The 25,852-nt window shown below is 38.2% G+C and overlaps 1 protein-coding gene across 8 annotated transcripts in view; it reads right to left on the reverse strand.

Moving 5' to 3' along the window:
• The window catches only part of RAD54L2 (RAD54 like 2), a 202,898-nt gene extending 177,349 nt beyond the window's left edge, over positions 1-25,549 (reverse strand). For 4 of the 8 annotated variants that reach the window (XM_016424612.2, XM_016424611.2, XM_016424609.2 and 1 more), the window contains exon 1: positions 7,541-7,812. The gene's annotated coding sequence lies outside the window, so the exon portion shown is untranslated. Of the gene's footprint in view, positions 1-7,540; positions 8,075-25,324 lie in introns of those variants that run through there. The other 4 variants (XM_016424608.2, XM_056804998.1, XM_007500532.3 and 1 more) reach the window with 3 other exon arrangements.
• Positions 25,550-25,852: the final 303 nt, after the last annotated feature.

The raw sequence follows: 25,852 nt of genomic DNA on the forward strand, positions 1-25,852 counted from the left end.
CTCTCTTCTAAGTTCCTAGTATGTGTTCATGCTAGCCTCTGCAAGCCAACTTTCAACTTCTCTTAAACTCATACCAATTTCTATTATTCTACCATTTCTATTATTCTATTTTATAATAATATAATAAATAAATAACATTTCTATTATTCTATTTAAAGGGAAGGCAGAGGGAGAGGCAAAAGCCAATATAGTAAAGTCAGATAAAGGGATTTCAGAGTTCTTGACTGTGGAAGTGGTACTTTTGTAGATAATGGCAAGACTGAGAGTATGAGTAGCTCATCAGAGTAGATTAAGGAACTGAGTAGTTAAGGCTATTTGAAGGAGATGTAGCTTGAAGCCTTCTATGAAAACAAAAGTTGGGGAGACAAAAAAAATTATAAGCCAGGTATCAATCTTATTTGAGAAGAAAAGAAATTACCTGAAGGTCTGAAGACAATAGCTATCAGGATTTTGACTAGGTGGTAGATATGAATACCATAAACTTCAAAAAGAAAAAAGGGTTACCTAGTGATGGAGGAAGAAGAACCAAGAAATGGCAATGGGAAACAAAGTTTATTCCAACTCCTCCTACTTTGTTCAATGAAATGAGGAAAATGAGTGAAGGTCCAGCCCATGCTAGGAAGAGTAGCCAAGCAGACTATCAGGGGGAAGTGAGGTTTCTATAAGAGCTAGCAAATGGAAGGAGTGGAAGACAAACATTTAAAATGAAGGGATGTTTGTTACCTATGGAATAGGCATTCCGGAGGACACAGTGGAAGGGCTAGGTAGAATCTGATTGAGGGAGATGATAATGAACCCTTAAGAATCCTAATTAGTCTTTGGGCAGCTAGGTGGCTTAGTGGATAGAGCACTGGGTCTGGACTCAGGAAAACTCATCTTCCTGAGTTCAAATCTAGCTTTAGACACTTGGCAGCTATGTTACTACAGACAAGTGGCTTAACCCTATTTACCTCAGTTTCCTCATCTGAAAAATGAGCTGTAGAAGGAAATTGCAAATCACCCCAGTGATTTTTTTTTTGCCTTTGCCAAGAAAGCAAATGGGGTCATAGAGTCAGACATGACTGAAATGACAGAACAATGCAACTGGTCTTTGCTTATAGTCTAAAATACCAGCTAGTCTCTCTTACTCTCTAATCTACCCTCCACAAACCTATGAAAATAATGAAGCATAATCAACTGACAAACATTTTTAGTGCCTACCAAGTGTTTGTCACTGTGATAGGCCATAAATGCACAAACAAGGAGCAACTAGGTGGCTCAGTGGATAAAGAGCCAGGCCTGGAAATGGGAGGTCCTGGGTTCAAATTTGACCTCAAAGACTTCCTACCAGTATGACCCTGGGCAAGTCACACTCAATTCTCATTGCCTAGCTCTTAATATTCTTGGAACAAATACACAGTATTGATTGAAGGAAGAAAAGAAAGAAAGAAAGAAAGAAAGAAAGAAAGAAAGAAAGAAAGAAAGAAAGAAAGAAAGAAAGAAAGAAAGAAAGAAAGAAAGAAAGAAAGAAAGAAAGAAAGAAAGAAAGAAAGAAAGAAAGAAAGAAAGAAAGAAAGAAAGAAAGAAAGAAAGAAAGAAAGAAAGAAAGAAAGAAAGAAAGAAAGAAAGGGTTATAAAAATATATGATTCTAAAAGAGAATCATCAAAGTTTAAAAAAAAAACTAAGAAAGAAAAAAAGGTTGGAGAGTTTTGTAGATACAGAATGAAGCTTATATTTTTAGATATAGCCAATGCATTCATTTGTTTTGTTTGTACAAGACAGGGCAGGGGCAGAAACAGGGAAATGTGATTTTTTTTAAAGTACTGTTAAGATGTTTAAAATGAAACAATCTTAAGTCATAAGTCAGTCCATGTCATTACCCTCTTCAAAATTTTCGGTGGCTCCTTAATGTCTTTAGTATGAAACACAAAATCCTCAATTTGGCATTTACAACCCTCTATAAACCCACCCAACTTTCCTGACCTCACTGACACTAAGAACATGTGAGTCAACCATGATAATAGCATTTTCACTGTGACAATAAGGATGTAGTAGTCTAACCCACCTGGGAAAAAAAGGGCACGAATGCCATTTGTGACTAAATTGGGATTCCAGAAATGGCAATAATTTCAAGAATGACCTATTTTTATGTCATAATATCTTAAATGTAAGTTTCCTTTCATGTTTTAAGGCATTGTGGTTTAGTGGAAAGAGTACTAGGCTTGAAATCAGGAGACATAAATTCAAATCCTAGGTCCAACATTTACAAGCTGTGTAAATGTGAGCAAATTACTTCATCTGAGATTCAGCTTTCTAATCTGCAAAATGGAGATAATGTTTATACTACTTTTTCACAATGTTATTTATAAAACTTAAAGCATTATATAAATGAGTTATTCATTTCACATATTAAAGTTCATCAGAGAGCAACTCTGATTTAGATCTAAGAATTAGGATGATTCCTTGAGAACCATCTCAGATCTTACTCATGTAACATTTTCATTTCTAATGCTACTGATATCCCTAGTGTGGACAATTCTTTATTTTATGAAAGTATTAATTCTCTGATAAAGTATGTGCATGTTGTTCTCCATACATGTACTATCTATCCATCAAAGAACAAGGTGAAGAATCAAATTAGCACATAAGGAGGATGGAAAATCTGCCCAATACTGAGCTTTTCCAAACAAGATGAAAATTAGAACATTTACCAACAGAGCTAAGTTGTAGAAGTTTTAGAAAAAAGGGCTATACGGAACATGCTGCTGCATGACACTTAAGTGATGATCTGCCAGTAGGGATGCCCACTTCTCCTAAACAGAATCTACATGGCATTCAATTGCTGACTTATCCACAAAAACTATCAATAAAAGATCTACAAGTACCAAGAATGAAAAAAGATATTTCCAGGTGGATTATTGCCCACCAAGAATTAGATTGTTATTCAGTCATTTTCAGACTCTGTGACCCTATTTGGTATTTCTTGGCAAAAATAATGCAATGGTTTGCCATTTCCTTCTCTAGCTCATTTTCCGGATGAGGAATTGAAACAAACAGGGTTAAGTGACTTGCCCAGGATCATGCAACTAGTAAGTATCTGAGGCCAAATTTAAACTCAGGTTCTTCATGACTCCAGGACCAGTGCTCTCCACTACCCACCTTGCTGTATAAGAATTGGAAGGCGGCACTAAAAATAATCCTCTTGCCAATCAGATGGTTGATATTTTTTATGTGCCCTACTCCAGAATTAAGGCAGCTTAAGTGGCACTGTGGATAGAGTGGCAGGCCTGGAGTCAGGAGGATTCATCTTCCTGAGTTCAAGCCTGGCCACAGACACTAAATAGTTGGGTTTACCCTGGGCGTGTCACTTAGCCCTATTTGCCTCAGTTTCCTCATCTGGAAAATGAGCTGAGGAAGGAAATGGTATTTTTTCCAAGAAAACCCCAAAGCCAGATATAATTGAACATTAACAATAATCCAGAATTAGGCAGCTCTACTATAAAAAATATGTTTTAATCAGTTACCTCCTCATACTTGCATATTTGATTACCATTAAATCATAAATATTATACCATTATTTTTTTTATTAATTTCAACACAATTTTAAAAGCACAAACATTTTTTCTAACAAGGATATTGAAGCTTTTTAATCCATTCCACCAAAGCCTTTCTTTCAGCAAGGCAATTTTCCCAGATAATAATGCAACAAATGAACCAACATTTGGAACTTTTCAGAGAGAATGAACATTCCAGATGGAAAATGAAAGATGTTTTAAACAACTTATGGCCCGCAAACAGAGATTTTTCAATTTCTTCAATTGTAATAACTATATACAGTCAAAAAGTAGAATTTCAGGGATACCCTTCAATTGGGGAATGGCTGAACAATTTGTGGTATCTGTTGATGATGGAATACTATTGTGCTCAAAGGAATAATAAACTGGAGGAATTCCATTCGAACTGGAATGACCTCCAGGAATTGATGCAAAGTGAAAGGAGCAGAACCAGGAGAACATTGTACACAGATACTGATACACTGTGGCACAATCTAACGTAATGGACTTCTCTATTAGTGGTAATGCAGTGATCCTGAACAAGGAGGGATTTAGAGAAAGAACACTATCCACATTCAGAGGAAAAACTGTGGGAGTAGAAACACAGAAGAAAAACAACTGCTTGATTACATGGGTCAAGGGAGATATGACTGGGGATGTAGACTCTAAATGATCATCCTAGTGCAAACATCAACAACATGGAAATAGGTTCTGATCAAGGACACATGTAAAAACCTAGTGGGATTGCATCGGCTATGGGAAGGGGTGGGGGGAGGGGAGGAAGGGAAAGAATATGATTCTTGTATCCAAGGAAAAAAAATGTTCTAAATTGACTAAATAAAATTTCTAAAATAAAAAAAATTAGAATTTCATTGTACTCTATCAGAATATTGGTCAGTTGATACAACTACAAAAGATTCCGGTTTACATTATATATAATACAATGAATTAAAAGGCAAATGATCTTTAAAAAATCTAGTTTTACTCCCCATCATTTAAAAATAACTATTCAAAGTGACCAAGAGTATTTTGGAGTCACATTGGTAAAAGAAAGCAACAAAGGCAACAGTTGTACCTTCAAAATCTTAAGGAAAAGATAGCATTAAAATTTACTAACAGAGCCTGTGAACACTGTAAACCACTGCTCAGAGACATGTATACAAACTGCAATTAGTGTCTTTTAAGGTATTAGTATGCATATGAGATTATATATTAAAACAAATAGTGTGAATTACAACAGTGCAAAGACAATAATGTGTTCACATAAGCAGGGAGTTGACTACATATTTCATACACAGATGATTTTAAATGGATAAACAATTTTAACTAATCAAACTAATAGTCTACTACAATGACAAAATTTCCTACTTTCAATAGATTTCAAAATCTATTTCTTTAAAAAAGTCCACTACCAGAATCACTTCACTGATCAATGACCAGCAATTTAGAAAAGTGAAATAAGGAGGCAGCTGGGTGGCTCACTGGATTGAAAACCAGGCCTAGAGATGGGAGGTTCTATGTTCAAATCTGGCCTAAGACACTTCATAACTGTGTGACCCTGGGCAAGTCACTTGGTCCCCCCCCCCTCCCCATTGCCTAGCTCTTAGCACTCTTCTGCCTTGAAACCAATATACAGTATTGATTCCAAGACAGAAATTAAGGGTTTTAAAAAAAAAAGTGAAATAAGATGAGAACTGCTTTTTGAAGTCAGGAAAAATAACATAGCTAAAATAGTTGTACTTATATCAAAGCATTAGATCAACAGAGGCAGTTTATATATCAAAAAAGTATAGAACACTGAGACTAAAGTTGAGATCTGAGTTGCAATCAGCTAGCTGAATAACTCTGAACAAGTAATTAAACTGTCTCAGTTTCCTTAACTGTATCTTACAAAGGGGGAATTTTAAAAAAGCATCTACATCCCAGGATTGTAGGCATAATCAAATGAAATGATAATTTGTAAAAAGCTTAGCATAGTGCCCAGCAACAATAGGTGCTTACTAAATGTTTTTTTCTCAGTACCTCAACAGATCTGTTGTCCCCCTAAATGACCAGAAATGATCTTATTTCAGATGATAATATATTCACAATTCCCATTAAACAATAACCCACATTCTAGGTAATACTGACCCAGAATTAATTTAGAAGATACAAAGAAGCCAACTGAACTCATAAAACATTACTTTTTTCAGGAAGATCTGAGTTTAAATCCAGCCTCAAGACATTTACTGGCTGTCTCACCTGGGCAAGTGACTTAACCCCTCTCCAACTTAGTTTCATCAAAAGTAGAACAGATAAAAGAGTACCTACCTCACACTGTTGTGAGGATCAAGTGAAATAACATTTATAAAGTTCTTAATACACTGTATGACATACAGCAGGAACTCTGTGAATGCTTATTCCTTTCTACTTCCCTTCCCCTTTCTTCAGGAGTTTCCCTTTGAGTACAAATCCACACATAGAACTACACTTTAAATTGCTTAGGCCAGAAATTCTGATGAGATAGTGTCTCAGAGTAAGTAGTACAGCTACTTTGGAACAAATGTAGAAAAATCAAATTTGGAATTTGCAAACTATTTCTTGTGAAATATTCTCTAAAAGGACAAAGTATCAGACAAACCAACTGTATTATATAAAAACATCTAATATTTCTGGTGTTGACAACCTACTGTGAAAGAGTTACCCTGTGGAAATAAAATGATCATCAGTATGATTCAAAGTTGCCATCTCAGAGATGACTGATGGGAAAATGAAGTTTCATGTACTTCTGCCTGCAAAGAATTTTTTTACAATGATTGTCTCCAGTCTAGGACTAGAAAAACTTAACAATGACACCCAGCTATGTGAAGATAGGATTTAAAATTAAAGTTTAGATTCTTAAGAATCAAACAAATTCATATAGAGACTGAACTCCCTGGAATTCATGGATACACAGTGGCCAGTTTTGATCGTCATCCTTCAATAACAAACAATGGCTGCATCAGTGAACAGAAATTATGAGTCATTCAACTCCAGAACAAAGGAGGAAAGAAAACAGCCAAATACCATCCTCAGAAAGAGGCTTTCGAATCCGTGAGAGAAATGAGTTCCGAAAACACATATCAATACCTTTAATTTGAGGCATAAAGTTAAATGGAGAGCATCCTGTTTTCAGCCCAAGTTCATCCTCCAATTTATGATAAGCAATTTATTCTACTTTTATATCTCGTCAAGACTGTAACACTTCAATCTACAGTTCCTCAGTATTCATTTCCCTAACAATCCATCAATAGATTTCTCTCCAAGTGGTTTTCGGAGCTTCGGTGACTCCAACAGGTTTGGAATTATCTACTTCACTTTGAGGTCAGTTCAGTATATCAAGTTGCCAATTCTGCAAATTTCCTCCTGTTTAGGTCTTGGGCCATCGCCCAGACTACCCCCAACCTCCACAACCTGCCTTAGCATGGCCCTCCCCACCCTACCTCCCAAAACAAAAACAACTTCACTATTCCCCCATTCCTATTTTCCCTGGCAGGATGGCTATGGTCTCCCTTCACAGCTTCCATACCTACCCGCTCTCCGAACCACTTCAAGCCAACTTGACTTTCCTTTGACCCAGGGGAGCCCCCAAGAACTTTGCTCTGGGACCCACCATTCTCTGGGTTCCAGCTCAGTCCTTTCTCTCCATAACGGATTCACGGTGGCCTTCATTCCTGCCTCTCCGTTTCCCTCCACCCCCAGGTCTCAAGTCCACAGGGTCCCAGGAAACCAAGCCCCCTTCTCGCTGGGGTCCCCGCGCCCTGGCCATATCTCTCCAATCTCCACCCGCCAGCGCAGCCCAGACACAGCTCCCACTCCCCTGATTTCCCCGCCTGGACCCCGGGATCCGGAGGCGTCCCGAGGACCCCAGCCCCGGGAAGAACCCCCGCCCAGGGTAGAACCCCTGAGGTGTCCGGCGTCTGCAGCCTCTGGTGACTCGCAGCGGAGCCCCCCGCCCCTCGCCCGGGTGGTCCGGACCCCATCTCACCTCCCCGCGCCGGGGCTGAGCTGTCCCCGGCCAGGCTGGGCCGCGAAGGACCAGGCCGGGACGGGTAAGCCGGGCTTGGCTGGGCCGGGCCGGGTCTAGCGGGGCCGAGCCGGGCCGCACCGCGCGGAGCTGCTCAGGCCGAGGAGGGCGGCTACGGACGGCGGCAGCGGCAGGAGGAGGCCCGCCGGGCCCGGGCGCTGCTGGCTAGCTCCCTCCGGCCGCGCGGCGCCTCTCCTCAGTCGGCGGCACTCACAGCCTCCGCTCGGGGTCCGCGCCAGAAAGCTTCCCCCTCCCGGCCGGCGTGACCGCCAGGGCCCCCCGGGCGGGAAACAGGAACCTCCGACAGGAAGGTTCCGCTGAGAAAACTCAACGTTCCCCCGCCAGGGGAGAAAAGGGGAGGAAAGGGAGGGGGAGGCCCACAGAGAACGGGAGGAGGAGGGGGCTCCAAGGGCTTCAGGGAGCAGCCAGGCCGGGGAGGCGCAGCAGCGTAGTCCGGCTCCGGGGGGCGGCCTCCCCACGCGGGCCTCAGAGCGGCGCCTCGAGCCTATTCCCCGGCGCCCAGCGCGGCGATCCAGGCTCGGGCTGGCCTCGGTGGAGGAGGCGGCAGCACTAACAATAGCCCGCATTGCTGGACTTGGGGGACCCGGGGGCTCCCCCAGACCCACCTCACCGCCCAGGAACCTCCGGAGGCCCCGCTCTTGTGTGTCTATACATGTATATTTATTAAAATAAATGCACACAGAGGAAACAAGCTTCACGTATAATTCTGTATATGTCTATACATTATACACAGATATATGTATGTATGTGTGTATTTATGCAGAAGAAATGGAAGTTCCGAGTATATATGCATAGTCTATACAGGATTCAAACAGATTATACACACACACACAGAGGAAACAGGCTCCAGGTTTAACTATTAATGTGTCTAGATAGGATACACACATAGATCTATGTACATGTGGATTATACATGTGCATATATGCAGAGGAAACGGAGGTTCCCGTGTATGTATGTGTATGTATGAAGGATACATACATAGGCATATGTATGTGTGTATGCACACAGGAAACAGGTGGTTTGTGTATATATAGATATCCATTCAGGATTCACATATACATGTGTGTATATACATACAGAAGAAACTGAAGCTCTGCACGGTATGTATGTGTGTATGTGTTTATGTGTTCATATGTATGTACACAAAGAGGTAACCATCTCTGTATATATGTCTATATATACACAAAATATAAAGAGGTAACAGACTCTTCTTGATACACATATATATGCAGAGAGAGGAAACAGTCTCAGTTATAAATATACACACAAGAAACTGAGTCATGTGTCTCTCTATGTTTATGTATTCACATATCTGTATATATGTACACAGGAAATTGAGACTGTACATACATAATTCATATATATTTATTAAATATATATACAGAGAAAACAGGCTCAGCAGTGTATTTTTATATGTGTGTATATGTATACACACAGGAAACTGAGGCTATGTATATATGCGTATATACACACAAACACATGCATACAAATGAGAAACTAAGGCTCAACACATATTTACATATGTACACATAGAGGGAAAGAGACTTAGCAAAATATTTGTGTATGTATACACACATGCATGGTTGTGTATGTGTGTTTTATGTGTATATGTACACAAGTGTTTGTCCATAATAACCTCTAATCACTTATTGGCAAAAACTCTTGGACTTATATAACCATATATGTGTGTGTGTGTGTGTGTGTGTGTGTGTGTGTGTGTGAATATATACCAAGAGTTTTCCACCAATAAATGATCAATGGATATGAAGTTTTCAAGAGAATAATGGCAATCTATTAACCACTACATGAAAATAAGTTCCAAATCACAATTTAAGGATACATACAAATTAAAATATCACTCAGGGGTCCCTTCCACAGGGAACTAGCAAATATAGTGAAAAATGGAAACAGTATATATTGGAGGACTTATGAGAAGATGGCTATTCTAATATTCTCTTGGTGGAGGTATACATGTCTCCAACTTTTCCAGAAAACTTTTGGAGTTTTGGGAATAAAGTCATTAAACTGGTAATATCTTTTGACTGAAAAAAAAAATGTCACGATTAGGTATATTCCTAGTGGAGAAAAAAAGGTCTCCTGTATACCAAAATATGAATAATAGAAATTACTGAAGTAGCAAAGAATTAGAAACAAAGTGGATGTCTATCAGTTGGAGGAAAGGCTGAAGAAATTGTAATACATGGATGTAATGGCATATTATTGAACCGCAGGAAATGAACCAATCACCAAGCATGGATTTGATGCTTACTGTGCAAGACACTGTGCTAAATTCTGGGAATAAAAAGAAAAAGTATGAACTGTCCCTTCCTTAAGGAGTTTACATTCTAATAGGAAAAGCAACATGTATAGATCAGAGCATACAGGATAGATAGTAAGTAACCTCAGAAAGGGAGGGAGAACTCCTGGAGGAAATGGTACTTGAACAAATTTTAAAAAGAATACAGGGATGTATTTCAGGCACACAGGGTTTGAAATGATGTGAATGAACAGCTTCAAGTTAATATGACTGGAATATAGAGTGTTTGGAAGAACTTCTAAACATGGAAATACAGAAAGGGACCAGTCCTAAAAGAGCTTTCGATGCCAAAGGACTTTATATTTGATCCTGGACAATAGGGACCTGCTGCAGTTGATTAAATTGAATTGATAAAGTCAGGCCTAAATTACTTTGCCTCCAGAGTAGAAGGATGGATTGGAGTGGTGAGAAGGCTTGAGACAGAGAAGGCAGTTGCCAAAAAAGTTTTTAACTAGGGTAGTACGTAGGTGAGTAGAGAGAAGGGGATACATGCAAGAGACATTATAAAGAAATTACAAGATTTGGCAATTGATTGAGCTTCCTCCATTGGACTAAGCAAGAGAGAGTGATTGAGAATAACATCTAGTTGCTGGAAATTTGCCCTGCCTGTCACTTATAAACTTGAAAGCTGGAAGAACTGAATGAATATTATACTGAGTGCTATTATATGAAAGTGCTTTGATGTTTCATCACCATTCTGATTAAAGGTTTCATTCAAATATTTCTTCTTCCTTTCTCTCTCTCTTTTAAAAATCCCTTACTTTCTGTCTTAGAATCAATATATGAAATCAGCTCCAAGACAGAATAGTAAGAGCCAGGCAATTGGGATTAAGTGACTTGCCCAAGGTCACACAGCTAGGACATGTCTGAAGTCATATTTGAACCCAAGACCTCTCATCTCCAGGCATGGCTCTCTATCTCCTGAGGTACCTAGTTGCCCACAACTATGTCTTCGCAAATAGCCTGGGGGGTTCTCTAATCAATTTAATTAGCTTACAAAGTGGTATGCCTCTGAGGCATCCTATGTTCATTTCCTAGTGAAGAGTGTAGGCATGCTCATGGAACCTGGTTGAGAAAATAAGAAGAAATCTCCTATTTAAGTTTCAGAGACTAGGGTTGCCTAAGATGAGCACATTGACTAGAACTCTGGAGAGGACAGATCCTTACTGAAGAAACTGACTTTCTATGATGGTCTATAAAAGAAAGTGAAGAAATCACTCACATATTTTTTTTTTAACTTTTCTGTTCTGGATTGCAGTGAGAGAAAAGTAGGGGAAACTAGAAATTCACTGGAAGGCTGAAATTGCTGGTGGAGTAGTGAATTGATCCAACCATTCTGGAAGGCAATTTGGAATTATGCACAAAGGGCTTTTAAAATGCATATCTTTTGATCCAGAAATACCACTACCAGATCTATATCCCAAAGAGATTTTTGAAAAATGGGAATGGTGTACACAGAGACTGATACACTGTGGTACAATCGAACATAATGGACTTCTCCATTAGTGTCAATACAACATCCCTGAACATTTTGCAGGGATCCAGGAGAAAAAAAACACTATCCACAAGCAAAGGACAAACGGTGGGAGTAAAAACACTGAAGATAAGCAACTGCTTGACTACAGGGGTAGAAGGGACATGAATGAGGAGAGACTCTAATACAAATACCAAACATAGAAATGGGTTTGAATCAAGGACACATGTGATACCCAGTGGAATCGTGCTTTGGCTAGGGGAGGGGTGGTAGAAGGGGGGAGGGAAAGAAAAGGATCTTTGTTTCCAAGGAATATTGTTTGAAAATGACCAAATAAAATAATGTTTAAATTGGAAAAAAGAAAAAAGAAAAATGGGAATGGACCTGTGTGTACAAAAATATTTATAGTTGAGCTTTTTGTGGTGACAAAAAATTAGAAAATGAGGGGATATTCCTTGATTGGGGAATGGCTGAAGAAATTGTGATATATGAGGGTGGTAGAATACTATTGTGCTATAAGGAAAGAGGAACTGGATGATTTTGGAAAAAATGGAGAGAACTGCAAGAACTGATGGAGAGTGAAATAAGCAGAACTAGGAGAACATTATACAGAATAACTGAAACATTATGGGACAACCAAATGTATTAGACTTAACTACTACAGCAATACAATGATCCAGGACAATTCTGAGGGACATGTGAAAAAGAATGCTATCTATATATATCCACATGTTGGAGTAGAAATGCAGAAGAAAACATGATTTATCACTTGTTTATTTGGATATATGATTTAGGTTTGGGTTTTATAAGATTGCTTTCTTATAAAAATGAATAATATGGAAATAGGTTTTGAGTGATAACATATGTACAATATATTATATATATAATATGGAATTGCTTGTCAACTCCAGGAAGGAGAAGGAAAGAGGGGAGTAAAACAACATGAGTCATGTAACCTTGGAAAACTTATGTGGAAACTTATTACTGGAATAAAATAAAGAAAATAAATAAATAAAGTGGGAGGTTCCAGGAGGAATTCGCCAGTGGGAAAAGGGGGCCTGAAAGGAACTGAAATAAGATTTAGACTCAGCATTTCTTCTAGCTCTTTCATGGCCTCTAGATTCTAATTAAATAAATAAATATATTCAATTAAAAATAATTTCCTAAGCACCTACTCTGAGGCCCTCTACATTATTTTAGATGTTAGAGATACAAAGACAAAAACAAAAACCAGTTCCTTGCTCTTGAGGCTTCTAGCTGGGGTATACATGTTAATAACTGTAACAGGGGTGATAAGGCTGACACATGTAGTCAACTTTCTACCAGAGCTTGGTTACTTGATCCCTGTGAGATGGGGTTATGACAAAGAGGATTGGTGACCCGGTCAAGAAAAGCCACCACTCAGCAGGAAAAGTCAAAGTCTCTGTTTCTATCTTTCTTCCTTCCTTAAAGAATGTGTGGCCTGGGACTCCAACAGCTTTCTCTTGGATTTCCCAATAGGGAGAAGGGATGTCTCATCTCCCCATAGCAGATATGACAGCTACCCAGACATGAAAATGAGAACATGTGTTTGTTAAGGTGATCATGAAACCAGATCTCAAGTCCCTGGATGCCTTTTCTGCTCTGCTTCTTTCCCTGGGCACAGGTGATAGTCAAAAAGCAATCTTGAGAGATGGATATTCCCAAACTCTATGTGATTCAAATACTTGAATCATGTGCTTGTTGCCCAGCTGGAAATGCTCCTTGTGTTTAAGGAAAAACAAAGTCACTTTGACTGGAGGACAGTATTCATGAAGAAGGGTATTGTGTAATAAGATTTGCAAAGTATGTGAGAGTCAGATAGTCAAGGATTTTTAATGCCAAACAAAGTATTTAATCTTAAAAGTAATCTTAAATTGGGCAGCCAAATGGCACAATGGATAGAGTACCAGGCCTGGAGTTAGGATAACCCAGATTAAAAACTCACTTTACATACTTCCTTGCTGTGTGACCCTGGGCAAGTCACTTAACCATGTTTGCTTAGCCCTTGCCCTTCAGTCTTAGAATTGTTACTAAGAAAGAAAGTAATTGAGAAGGAGGAGGAAGGAGGAAGGAAGAAATAATAGTGAGCTAGTACTGTTTATTGAGTAGATGAGTGAAATGGTCAGATCTAAACTTTAGGAAAATCATTTTAGCAACTGGGTGAAAGATAGAGTGGGGTGAGGCTAGAGATGGAGAAACCAATTAGAATATTCTAGTAGTCTAGGCTAAAAATGAGAAGGTGGAATAATAGATAGACCACTAGGCCTGGAGTCAGGAAGCCCCATCTTCCTGAGATCATATCTGGCCTTTGACACTCACTGAGTGACCCTAGGCAAGTCACTTAGCCCTCATTCATAAAATAAACAGAAAACCCCAAAAGAAGTCACGAAGAATCAGACATGTCTGAAATGACTGAACAATGCAATGATAAGGATCTAAATTAAAGTAGGGGCAGTGAAAGTCATGAAATGACAGATGTAAAAGTTCTTGAGAAAGAAGTGAGAAGATTTGGCAAATGAATGGTGTGGGTGGAATAAGTGAAGTTAAGAAGAAACACAAAGTTACATACCTCCTTAATTGGAAGGATGATGGTACCCAAGGGCAGTTAGGTAAACACAATGGCTAGAGTGCCAGGTCTGGAGTCAGGAGGTCCTGGAATCAAATCTGACCTCAGACATGTCTAGCTGTGTGACATTGGACAAATCACTTAAACCCAGTTACCTAGCTCTTACCTTTCTTCTACCTTGGAACTAATACTGTCAGTTCTAAGACAGAAGATAAGGGTTAAAAAAAAAAAGGATGATGATGTCCTTGAGGAGAAATAATGTCTGTTCTGGATATATTGAGTTTGAGATGCCTAATAGCCAGTTCAAAATGTCTACTAGGCAGTAATATAGAACTGGAACTTGAGAACTAGACACTTTTTCCTGAATCAAATAAAAAAAAAAATCTCACCTCTACAGAAGTAAGGGAGAACTAACAGAAAAAGAAATTAGAATAAGCAATGAAGAAACAAAAGTTATCACTCCTTGCAGATGATATGATGGCTTAACTAGAGAATCAATCAAAAAACTATGAGAAATCATGAACAACATTAGCAAAGTCACAGGATACATCACCAGCATTTCTATTTACCACCAACAAAGTCCAATAGCAAGAGACAGAAGAGGAAATTCCATTTGAAATAACTCAAGACAGCTACTCTCATCAATACAATGATCTAGGGCAGTTCTAAGGGACTTATGACAAGGAATACCGTCCAGAACCATTGGAATAAGAATACAGGACAAAGCATACTACTTTTCATTTCAGTTTAAGTTTTTATTTGGGGGTTTTGGTTTTATATGATTTTTCTCTTAACAAAAAATGAGCAACAAGGAAATGTGTTTTGCATGATAATATATGTATAACCCAGATCCAATTGCTCTCGATGGGGGAGACAATTTGGATCATATAACTTCAGAAAACTTCTATAGAAATTTGTTAAATTTCATATAATTAGTAAAATAAAAGATCTTTACAAGTTAAAAAAAAAACCTCAAGACAGTTTAAAATACCTGAGAGTACAGCTACCAAAACAAACCCAGCAACTATATAAACACAATTACAAAACACTTCATAGTGAGTGAAAAATCCCCTATCCCCTTTATAAGAGGATTAGATTTTAATGTTAACAGTACTATTGAGTCTATCATAATTGTAATTTTAGGATAGTTAAATGTTAGCATAAGTAATGATTTTAGTAGGCCTTTTGTGATTATTTTAGTATAAGTTCTAAGGTTTCAAAATTTTAACATAGCTAACCATTGTTAGCATAGGCCTTAGTTTCAGCCTTAGCCTTTAAATTGCTATATCATGCACCCTTAGCAATTAGGGTCTTGAACTTGTGACTGGGTCTTCATTAGCATAGAGGCTTTTGCCTCTGTTAGAAACTTAGTGACACCCCCTTCACATTTGTATACAGCCTAGTTTATACATCATGAGGCTTTTGTCCCACTTTGTGGCCTGCCACCTCCTCCTTACCCTGGTCACCTTAGTATACATCATCCTTGACATCATTAGGCTTAGAAAGTAGGGTTCAGGCTCCCCCACTCCTCCCTTGTCTATCAAGTGACTTCTTCTACCAATGGTTGCTGGGGCATAAAAAAAGTCCTCTCACAAGGCTTAGGGTCTTTTGGTCTTGACCAAAAGTCCAGCTTTATTGTGAGACTGACCATCTCCCAATAAGCCTATTTTTTATGGCTTGAAGACTTTGTTTATCTTATTTGCATTCCTGTGCTTAGAATATGCAACAATACAAATAAAATGAGATAAACAATTGAAAAAAATTAATTGCTAATGGATAGGATGAGTCAATATAATAAAAAGGACAATCTTACCTAAATTAATTTACCTATTTAGTTCCATAACAATTAAACTACAAGTAACCAAATTACCTGGATAAACAAAAAGTCAAAAATATCAAGAGAATTTTTTTTAATATGAAGGAAGGAGACCTAGCCATACCAGATCCCCAAACTATACTATACAGGAGTAATCATCAAAACAATCTAGTACTGGCTAAGAAATAGAGTAGTGGATTAGTGGAATAGATTAAAACATGACATTTAACATCCATTGTAATTTAGTGTTCAATAAACCCAAAGATCCAAACTTTGGGGAAATGAACTCAGTGTTTGGCAAAAACTGCTGGGAAAACTGAGGGGGAAAAATATGGCAGAAACCAGGCAGAAACCAACATCTCACACTATATACCAGGATGAAGTCAGGATGAATACCTGATCTAGAAATAAAGGGTAGCACTATAAACAAATTAGGGAAACATGGAAAAAATCACCTCTCAGACTTATGGATAAGGGAAGAATTTATGACCAAAGAATACATAGAGAATATTATGAAAAATTGGATGTATAATTTTGATTATGTTATGTTAAAAATATTTTGTACAAATCAAGATTAGAAGGTTATCAACAGGGGGCAATGGATTAAGAGTCAGGCCTAGAGACAGGAGGTCCTAGGTTCAAATCTGACCTCAGACACTTCCCACCTGTGTGACCCTGGGCAAGTCACTTGACCCCCATTTCTGTGTTGGAACCAATACACAGTATTGATTCCAAGACAGAAGGTAAAGGTTAAAAAAAAAAGAAGGGTATCAACAAATTTGGGGAAGCAATTTATAGCAAGTGTCTCTGACAAAAGCTTCATTTCTCCAAATAGAGAGAACAGTCAAATTTATAAGAATATAATGCATTCTCCAATATAAAAATGGCCGAAGGACATGAACAGATAGCTCTCAGAGGAAGAAATTAAAAGTATCAATAATTATATGAAAAAAATGCTCCAAATTACTATTGATTAGAGAAATGCAAATTAAAACAGCTTTAAGATACCACCTCACCCCTATCAGATTAGAAATGACAAATGTTGAAGGGGATATGGGAAAATTGGGAAACTAATACACTATTGGTAGCATTGTAAACTAATACAACCATTCTGGAGAACATAAGGAACCAGGATCAATGGCCCATAAAACTGTGCATACTCTTTGATGCTGGAATAACACTACTGGGTCTGTATCCCAAAGAGATAGGGGAAAGGGCCTATCTTTACTAAAATATTTTTAGCAGCTCTTTTTTTAATGGCAAAGAATTGGTAACTAAGGGATTGTTCATTGCCTGGAGAATGGATGAACAAATTGTAATATGTGGTCATAATGGAATACTATTGTGCCATAAGAAATGACAAACAGAATGAGTTCAAAAAAACCTGGAAAGATTTATATGAATTGATACAAAGTGAAGTAAGCAGAACGATGTATACAGTAACAGGAATATTATAAAATGATCAATGACATAGAACTAAACCATTATCAATAAAGCTTTCAAGATACTCACAAGGGACTCATGATGAAAATACTATCCACAAAAGAAAGCCTGCCTGGAGATGAGAGGTCCTGGGTTCATATCTGGCCTCAGATACTTCCTAGGTCTGTGACTCTGGGCAAGCCACTTAATCCCATTTTCCTAGCCCTTACAACTTTTGCCTTGGAACCAATACTTGGTATTGATTCTAAGACAGAAGGTAAGGGCTTTTTAAATTATAGATATTTTAATAAACAATATACAAAAAGAAAATGCTATTCACAGCCAAATAAGGAACTGTTGGAGTCTGAGACAGATCAAAGCCTACCATCTTCCATTTTTAACTCCTTCATGAGATTTCTGTTGTATGTGATTCGTGTCTTATGTCACAATGTGGTAATATGCATTGCATGAAAGTACTGATATAAATTATATCAGACTATTTGCCACCTCTGGAAGGGGCAAGGGAAGGAAGGGAAGGAGAAAAACCAAAACCTAAAATGTCAGAAAATAAATGTCAAAAATTGTTTCTACATGTAACTAAAAAATAAATTAATTTTAAAAAGAGAAGAAGGACAATGTCAAAGGGTTGTTAAATGAAAAGAGAAAGAACACTCATAGAAAAAGGTCTCTGTTTTCTCAGGAAAGTCTGAGGTGAAATCGTTATGGGGGGATGGGGGTTGAAGATATTAAGGGAATCTGAAGGCAAGAGACAAGTTTAAATAACTTCTCTGTAAAGTGTAGTAGAGAATTAGAAAAAAGTAAAATAACCTTGTTGCAATGAGTTTGCAATTGAAGGTAGAGAATATAAATTTGAGAATACCCAGACAGTAGTTATATGACTTTCTCTAGCTGGGTTCAGCAACACAGGAGGAGAAAGATGATGGGAGATTATAATCCACGGTTGAGGTTTGGCAAGGAGTGTGTCAAGACAAGGGAATAATAGATTTAAGAGTAGAGGATAATATAGAGTTGAACTGGGCAAATAAAGGATCAAGACTTGCAAGGGGGTGAAAGTCAAACCAGAGCAGAAATAATGGCACAGGAAATTATCAAGGGAGAGAGGCAGGGGTATGCTGGTAAGTATTTAGCAATTGGCTCCCCAGGGGAAAAAAAAAGTACCCATGACATACTTTCAAGTTTAATCTACATCATTAACATTTTCTCTATTGCTTTCTTAAGTCTAGATAATGAAGAAAAAAAAATACATCAAGCCCGGATTTGCAGCATTTGCCAGTTTTGGAGGTGCAAATGCTCACTATAAAAAGTCAACAACCAGCTCTCAAAAAACATTTTGAGTTGGTTCCAGCCCACTTCTAAGTGAATAAAGAAATTTGAGTCTTTAATCATGGAAGTAAAGCCAGGGACATAACAGAGACCAGGATTTCTTATAATCACAGTCATTCTAGAATGAAATAGCAGCAGCAGAAGCTAATGTGTATTTCTATGATGCATCCAAAAGGCTTAGTTCAACTTTAAGCTTTAGTAACTTCAAAAATCCAAATGCCACAAATTTCCAAAAAACATCATTTGAAACTTTAGTTGTTTGCATTTCGTTTATATTTATTTGGCTCTGAATATTTTGAATAATATTTTTTCATTTTCATTTTAACAGAGTGGGGTGCTCCTTCTCCCCTGACATATACACATACTTGTGTGTCATCAGTATTTGGAGGACAGTTTCTCAAACTGCTAGATAGATGGAAGAGGTCTTCTGTGTGTCCACCTCAGTCATGCAATCTAGACCTATCTCCATTAGACTTTTTCTTGATGGGAGGGGGGAGGGTGTCACATCAAAACTGTCATGTATGTATTAAGTCCTCATTGTTTGGAGGCAGCTAGGTGATTCAGTGAAGAAAGCCAGACTTGGAGTCATGAGGACCTGGGTTCAAATCTAACATCAGACAATTCCTAGCTGTGTGACCCTGGGTTAGTCACTTAACCCTAATTATCTAGCCTTTAATGCTCTTCTGCCTTGGAAACAATACATAGTATTGATTCTAAGACAAAGTAAGAGTTTAAAAAATACCTCATACTTTGGATGATCTTAAGGCTAGGATTATAGATACAATCTCAGTCACTAAGCAGCAACTAATAATTTTACAAAAGTTTGAAAAATGACTAGAGCAATGTATGGCATAAATTAATAGTTCTTATACTTTAAAAAGGAATGTATCAATATTTTAAACAATTAAGCTTTTAAATGTTGCTTTTTATAAATATTGCATTTATATAGTTGGTTTAAAAAAAAAAACAATAACCCTTACCTTCTGTCTCAGTAACTAAGGCAAGGTCTAGGTAAAAAGGGGTTAAGGAACTTGCCCAGGGTTACACAGCTCAGACATGTGTCTGAGGCTAAATTTGAACCTAGTCTTCCTGACTCCAGGTCTGATAATCTATCCACTGGGCCACCTAGTTACCCATTATATAGTTCTGTAGTTGTTCAATCTTAAAACTGCACTTAGACTTTTGGGAACATCTTTTGTCCTGTCATATTGCTTCATCAATATATACTTGCCATAGTTTCCTTGGTTACTGTCCATCTGATACCTATCCCTTAATTGTCACTGACAATGCTTTAAGTGTTCTATTAAACAGATTTGTGCTCTATTAAAATTAGCTAACAGTCTCTTCCATTAGATTTCATTATTTCTTTAAAAAATATTTTAGCAAGAGTTTGTTTTTATTTGTTTTAGTTTGTTTAAAGAAGTATGTATTTGAAAGTATAGTAACAACAAACAAATAGTAATAAAAGCTGATTTGTATAAGCCACCAACGTTTGCATAATCATTCCTTTTTAGAAGAGAAAGTAAAGATTTACATGCAAATGCAAAAGCTGGGGACTTTCCAATTCAATTCAATAAACATGAGGTAAGGTGTGGTGGATATAGAAAGATACAAAATAACAGTTTCTTCCCTCAAGGAGTTGACATTCTATTAGGGATGATACAATATATAAACAAATAAGTTTAAAATGTGTAATCATGTAATGAAGGAGTAATGGGTGGGGGAGCATCAAATGAGAAATCTAGATAAAGTGATCTAGGAAAAACTGCGAAGGGAAAGAAAAAAATTAGCTGAGATTCAAGAAATTCTGCACAATTTAGGTCACAAGTAAACCAACTCTTGAAAGAAAGGCAAGATTCCAGAAAGGTGGAGATAAGGAAAGGATGCATTCCAGACATGAAGGAATGGCCCAAGTGACAGCAGGAGATAACATGTCAAGTTTAGTCAACAGCTAACAGTACAAGTTGGCTGGAATGTCAAGTAACAGAAAGGGAAAGGGCAGAATGTGGAATAAAGGAGAGGGGGAGTGGGAGAGGGAAGGGAAGGTTGGAGCCATGTTGTGGGAAGCATTAAATGACAAGTTAAAGAGACTATATTTTATCTTAGTGGCAATAGCAAGCCAGCCAATTTTTTTGAGCAATGGAATAATCTGGTCAGTACTGAGCCTTAAAAATGTTATAATGACAGTTGTGAGGAGAATAGATTGGAGAGGAAAGATTTAATATAGTGAAACCAATTAGGAAGCTATTATAATAGTGGTTGTTCCCTATAAAGCTCATTCCATCTTGGGTCCTGAAAGAATGCCAAGTCTGGAGTCTCACCTCACCTGCATCTTTGGAATCACTTTTTGTTGTTCATTCATTTCAGTAATGTCCAACCCTTTATGACCCCATTTGGAATTTTCTTGGTAAAGATACTGTAGTGGTTTTCCATTTCCTTCTCCAGCTCATTTTACAGATGAGGAAACTGAGGCAAAGAGAGTTGAATGACTTGTCCAGGGTCAGATAGCTAATAAGTTTTAATTCAGGTTTTCCTAAACTTCAGGCTGTACATTCTTTCCATTCCACCACCTTGCTGACCTAGAAAATCCCTAGTTTACTTCAAAATTCAATTTAAGATTATTCCTCCTTTTGATGTCAGGAAAAATCATGTTGAAATTGGAATCAGGAGCTAGGTTCCTATCTCAGCTATATTTATTAACTGTGTGGCCCAAGGCACTGTTTCTCTCAGGACCTTAGTTTTGCTTTCCTAAAATGAGATAGTTGGATTAGTTGAATGATCCATTCTAATTCTAAATCTAAAGCCTGTGATAAACTTGAGAGGCTATAACTGTCAAGGGAATTTTTTTTTAATTTGCTTAGGTTTTTAAAAACTCTTACCTTCTGTCTTAGAATCTATACTGTGTATTGGCTTCAAGGCAGAATAACAGTAAGGATTAGGCAATGGGGGTTAAGTGACTTGCCTACAGTCACACAACTAGGAAGTTTCTAAAGTCAAAGTTGAACCTAAAACCTCCTCTCTCTAATCCTGGCTCTCAATCCACTGGATTACCTATTTAAGGATAAAGGAGACCTGAATATATTTGTAGATATGAATGGAACCAACATTAGAGAATGATCAATGGGGCAATCTCTCAAAAGAGACAAGAGATGAAATCAAGGGCATGACCAGAAAGAAGATCATAGGAGGGTGGTCCATAGTTTCAAAAGTTGCAGAAAAATCAAAGATGATGAGGACTAAGAAATGTTCATCAGATTTAGCAACTAAAAGGCGACTGGCATTTTTTAAAAGTGTAGTTTCATTTTCAATTAGATTGATGAAGACAGAAGACAGAGACTGAGGAATAATTAGTAAGGAAATGGAGCATTGGGTGTAGACACTGGTGTCAAATTCTAACAGAAACCAAGGCTACTAAACTATACATAAGCATTCTTAAGGATTCTGACTTAGAAAACTACAAATTAATATTACCTATGTTTTACTGTATTTTTATTTATTAAACATTTTACAATAACATTTTAATTTCATTTAGCCTACTTGGAGAGTCTTACCAGCCACAATGCATTCCTTGGCTATGGGTTTCACACCTCTGATATAGACTTTTTCTAGGAGTTGAGCATAGTCAAAAGGAGGCAGACATGTGAAAGGACTTGTGATATAGTGGTGAGAACATAGGTCTTGGAAGTAGAGGTCTCATGAGGCTCTAACTTCTGACTCAGACACTCAGCTGGGTGATTTGGGGCAAGTCATTTATGCCCTCTGAGCTTCCATATCTTTATCAATGAAAAGCATGGCAATATTTGCACCACATATCCAAAAAAAATTGACCTCAGAAAGTGTTCCAAGATCTTAAAGTGCTATGTAAATGCTCATATTCACATCAAAAGTAAAACACAGTTACTGAAGTGACAAGAGACTCCTGATTCATTGATTTCCTATTTCTCCCAGGCTAAAGCAATTAGTTCAAACTTTTTATCTTTAACTATCAAGTATAAGCCAATAGAAAATGTCCCAAATTAAGTTGGGATCCAAAGAGGACCTGGAAAGAAAATCTGCATATTCTGAGAATTTCTTTGATTTTTCCCTAAAAAGAAAAAAAAGAAAAACACATTCCCACCCCATCTCTTACCCTCCACAGTTTTCTGCGTGATCTTCACATCTCTAAATATAACATCCCAAAAGAAATGTATGGAATATGGTAGAAAGAGCCCTGGATTTTGAATCAGAAGATATTTGTCCCAATCATGGCAGTGCTCCTTGTTAGGCAAGTCCCTTCCTACTAGGGTCTCATTTTCCCTATCTATAAAATTAAGGGATTGGAATGGATTATTTCTAAGGTCCCTTATAATGCTAACATTCTATCCTACATATGAATCAATAGGTATATATAACTCCTTTTTTTGTTTCTTGAGCCAACTATGATTATAAATATCTAAATAGTATGTGTGTATTCATATGTGTATATACATATACACATACACACACACATATATGGCATATTTAGAAGAGGGCACCCAGTGGAGCCTACTGTGTTCTGGTTCCTTGCTAAAGGATGTGTGTGACCCATCAACATCTTTGGTTAATCCTCATGAATCCTAGTAACTTAAGACCATGTCAAAAACGACTGTCAAGGGGTCAACTAGGTGTCTCAATTGATGGAGAGTCAGGCTTAGAGATGGGAAGTCCTGGGTTCAAATCTGGTCTCAGACACTTCCTAGCTATGTGACCCTGGGCAAGTCATTTAATTCCTATTGCCTAGTTTCCTTACCACTCTTTTGCCCTGGAACCTTTAGCCAATCACCACCACATAAAATAGGCTTGCCTCCATGAAACTACAGTGGAACCTCAAGTCCTAATTGTCACTTTTCCTTGGTGATTCTTTCCCTAGGACAAGTCACAGAACAGCTTACCTGAGAAATACCTGAGAAATCTTAGCCTTGGCAGCTGACTTATGACTTTAAGGGATTGAGAGTTGGTGGCCCTGTCAGAAGTGAATTGAATAACTTCTTGGAGGAGTTGATTATCACTAAGAAGATACTACAATTATGAAAGGGCCAAGAAAGCCAGGCCATGCCTAGCTGGCCAGCATATCTGGACTTTTCAGTTGCTTACACATTATAGATCCCAGATAAATGTGAAGTACCTGATTATAAGTCAGACAAAGTTGTATTTGCCATCCAAGAGAGCATAGGAGGATCGATGTGTTACTGTTCCATGCCTAAATTATTCAGAAAGTAGATAGAATTCCAGGCCTAGAGATAGGAAGATTCTGTCTTCCTGAATTCAAATCTGGTCTGAGACATTTACTAGCTATGCATCCCTGGGCAAGTCACTTAACCCCATTGGCCTCAGTTTCCTCAGCTGTAAAATGAAATGGCAAACCACTCCAGCATCTTTGCCAAAAAAATCCCAAATGGGGTGATGAAGAGTCAAGATACATGGGGGCAATTGGGTGGCTCAATGGATTAAGAGCCAGGCTTAGAGAAGGGAGGTGCTGGGCTCAAATCTGGCCTCTGACACTTCCTAGCTGTGTGACCCATGGCAAGTCACTTAACCCCCATTGCCTAGCCCTTACTGCTCTTCTGCCTTGGAAGTGATATACAGTATTGATTCTAAGATAGAAGGTTTAAAAAAAAAGAAAGAGTCAAAATACAACTCAATAATAACAATTTAAATTATTTGTCAATATTCTCTTATAAGATTTTCCTTTGGAAAAAATACCTATCCTATTCCTGATATCCAAACTGTATTTTTTCTAGAGGGAACCTTACTAACCCTATTTAAAGGAGACCTTAAATATTAACCATACCTAAATTTTGTTTAAGAGATGGCCACTTGTCCTTCCACTCACTGGCCCCACAAAGGGTCTTAGCAAGTCTATCCTAGACCTTTGGCCTGGTGCCACTGGAAGGTAGCTTAGCTATAACCCCAAATGCTTCCCTGGGGTAGAATAGTACAACCTTTATCAGCCTGGTCTTTCACCCTTTCCTCTGATGCCCCCTTGCCTAGGAATTCTAAGCACAAATGTCCACCTGAATCTAGAGTCTCAGGCCATAAGCCTGTACTTCCTTGTGAGTCTGGAACCTGTATGAAGTGCTCTTGGACCTCTGCCCTCCTAAAGAGATATCAAAAGTGTGGTGCTTTATTTTAGTCATGTTTTGGGTTCCTATCTTGCCTCCGGACATCGGGGCCCTTCTCTTCTCTGGATCTTAATTTCTTGTTCTATAAAATTGAGGGATTAGACTTCAAGGCAGCATGGTGTAGTAGATATGGAAGTATGCTAAGAAGACCTTGGTTCAAATCCCACCTCTGACACTTAATAGCTATGTGACTTTGTGCCTCAGTTTACTCATCTACAAAACGAATTGATTGGTTGAGATGCTTTCTAAGGGCCCTTACAGCTCTAAATTAACAGTCCTTTCATTCAGGCATCAGGTCCCCCCCAAGAAGAGCAGAATCCCTTTGTGGAATGGGCCTGTGGGCCCATGTATCTACTTCCAGTTTTAAAAAAAAAGTTTCCCATTCTTTGCATGGTCTCAAACTGCCCAGAAATTTCACATCTCTAATTCTTTTCCCTAGCCCAAATCATCTCTGAAGGAATTTGAGATAAAAAAATTTAGATCTTAAAAAGAGTTTCAATCATTAGGTTATCCCTCCCAGGACTATTTGCATTTCTAAGTCTCCTCCTTTGGGAATGAAAAACTCAAACCCCATTCCAGGGATTTTGGAAGGTTTGGGATGTTGACCCTTACTTTCTCACTCACCATCAGAGAAAGAAGGATTCTGTCACCCTTCAAGATCCTTTCCTAGGCACTCTTGAGATAACAGATGGGTCAGAGCACCCTAAAGATGACCAAAGGATTCAACAATAAAGAATATGGGCAGAACTGTCTTCAGGATACAGGCCAATAGTGCAAACTCTTGGACCTTTCAACATTATTTCAGGGACCAGAATCTTCACAGTGACTTGGGGAAGAATGAATGAAGCAATGCCATCACCTATGAGCTAAAACACACTCATATATATAATGGGCATGGAATTCCCCTCCTTCTACATTCTCCAAGGCAACAGGGGTAGAACTCTGACTAGCATCCTAGCAACAACAACGTTACCTACTTTGCATACCCTTCCTGGTGTTTCTTGCCCTTTGTGACTTCTCCTTTACCCATAGTTGCTTCTTTAGGGATTGTATAATCTTAGAATATGAGGGTTAGAAGAGTCCTTAGGGACCTTCTTAGTCTAGTCCCTTTCTCCAAGTCTTAACTTGAATATCACAGACTCCATGAAGCTT

The sequence above is a fragment of the Monodelphis domestica genome, chromosome 7 (genome assembly GCF_027887165.1).
Source record: "Monodelphis domestica isolate mMonDom1 chromosome 7, mMonDom1.pri, whole genome shotgun sequence".
NCBI classification, from domain to species: domain Eukaryota; kingdom Metazoa; phylum Chordata; class Mammalia; order Didelphimorphia; family Didelphidae; genus Monodelphis; species Monodelphis domestica.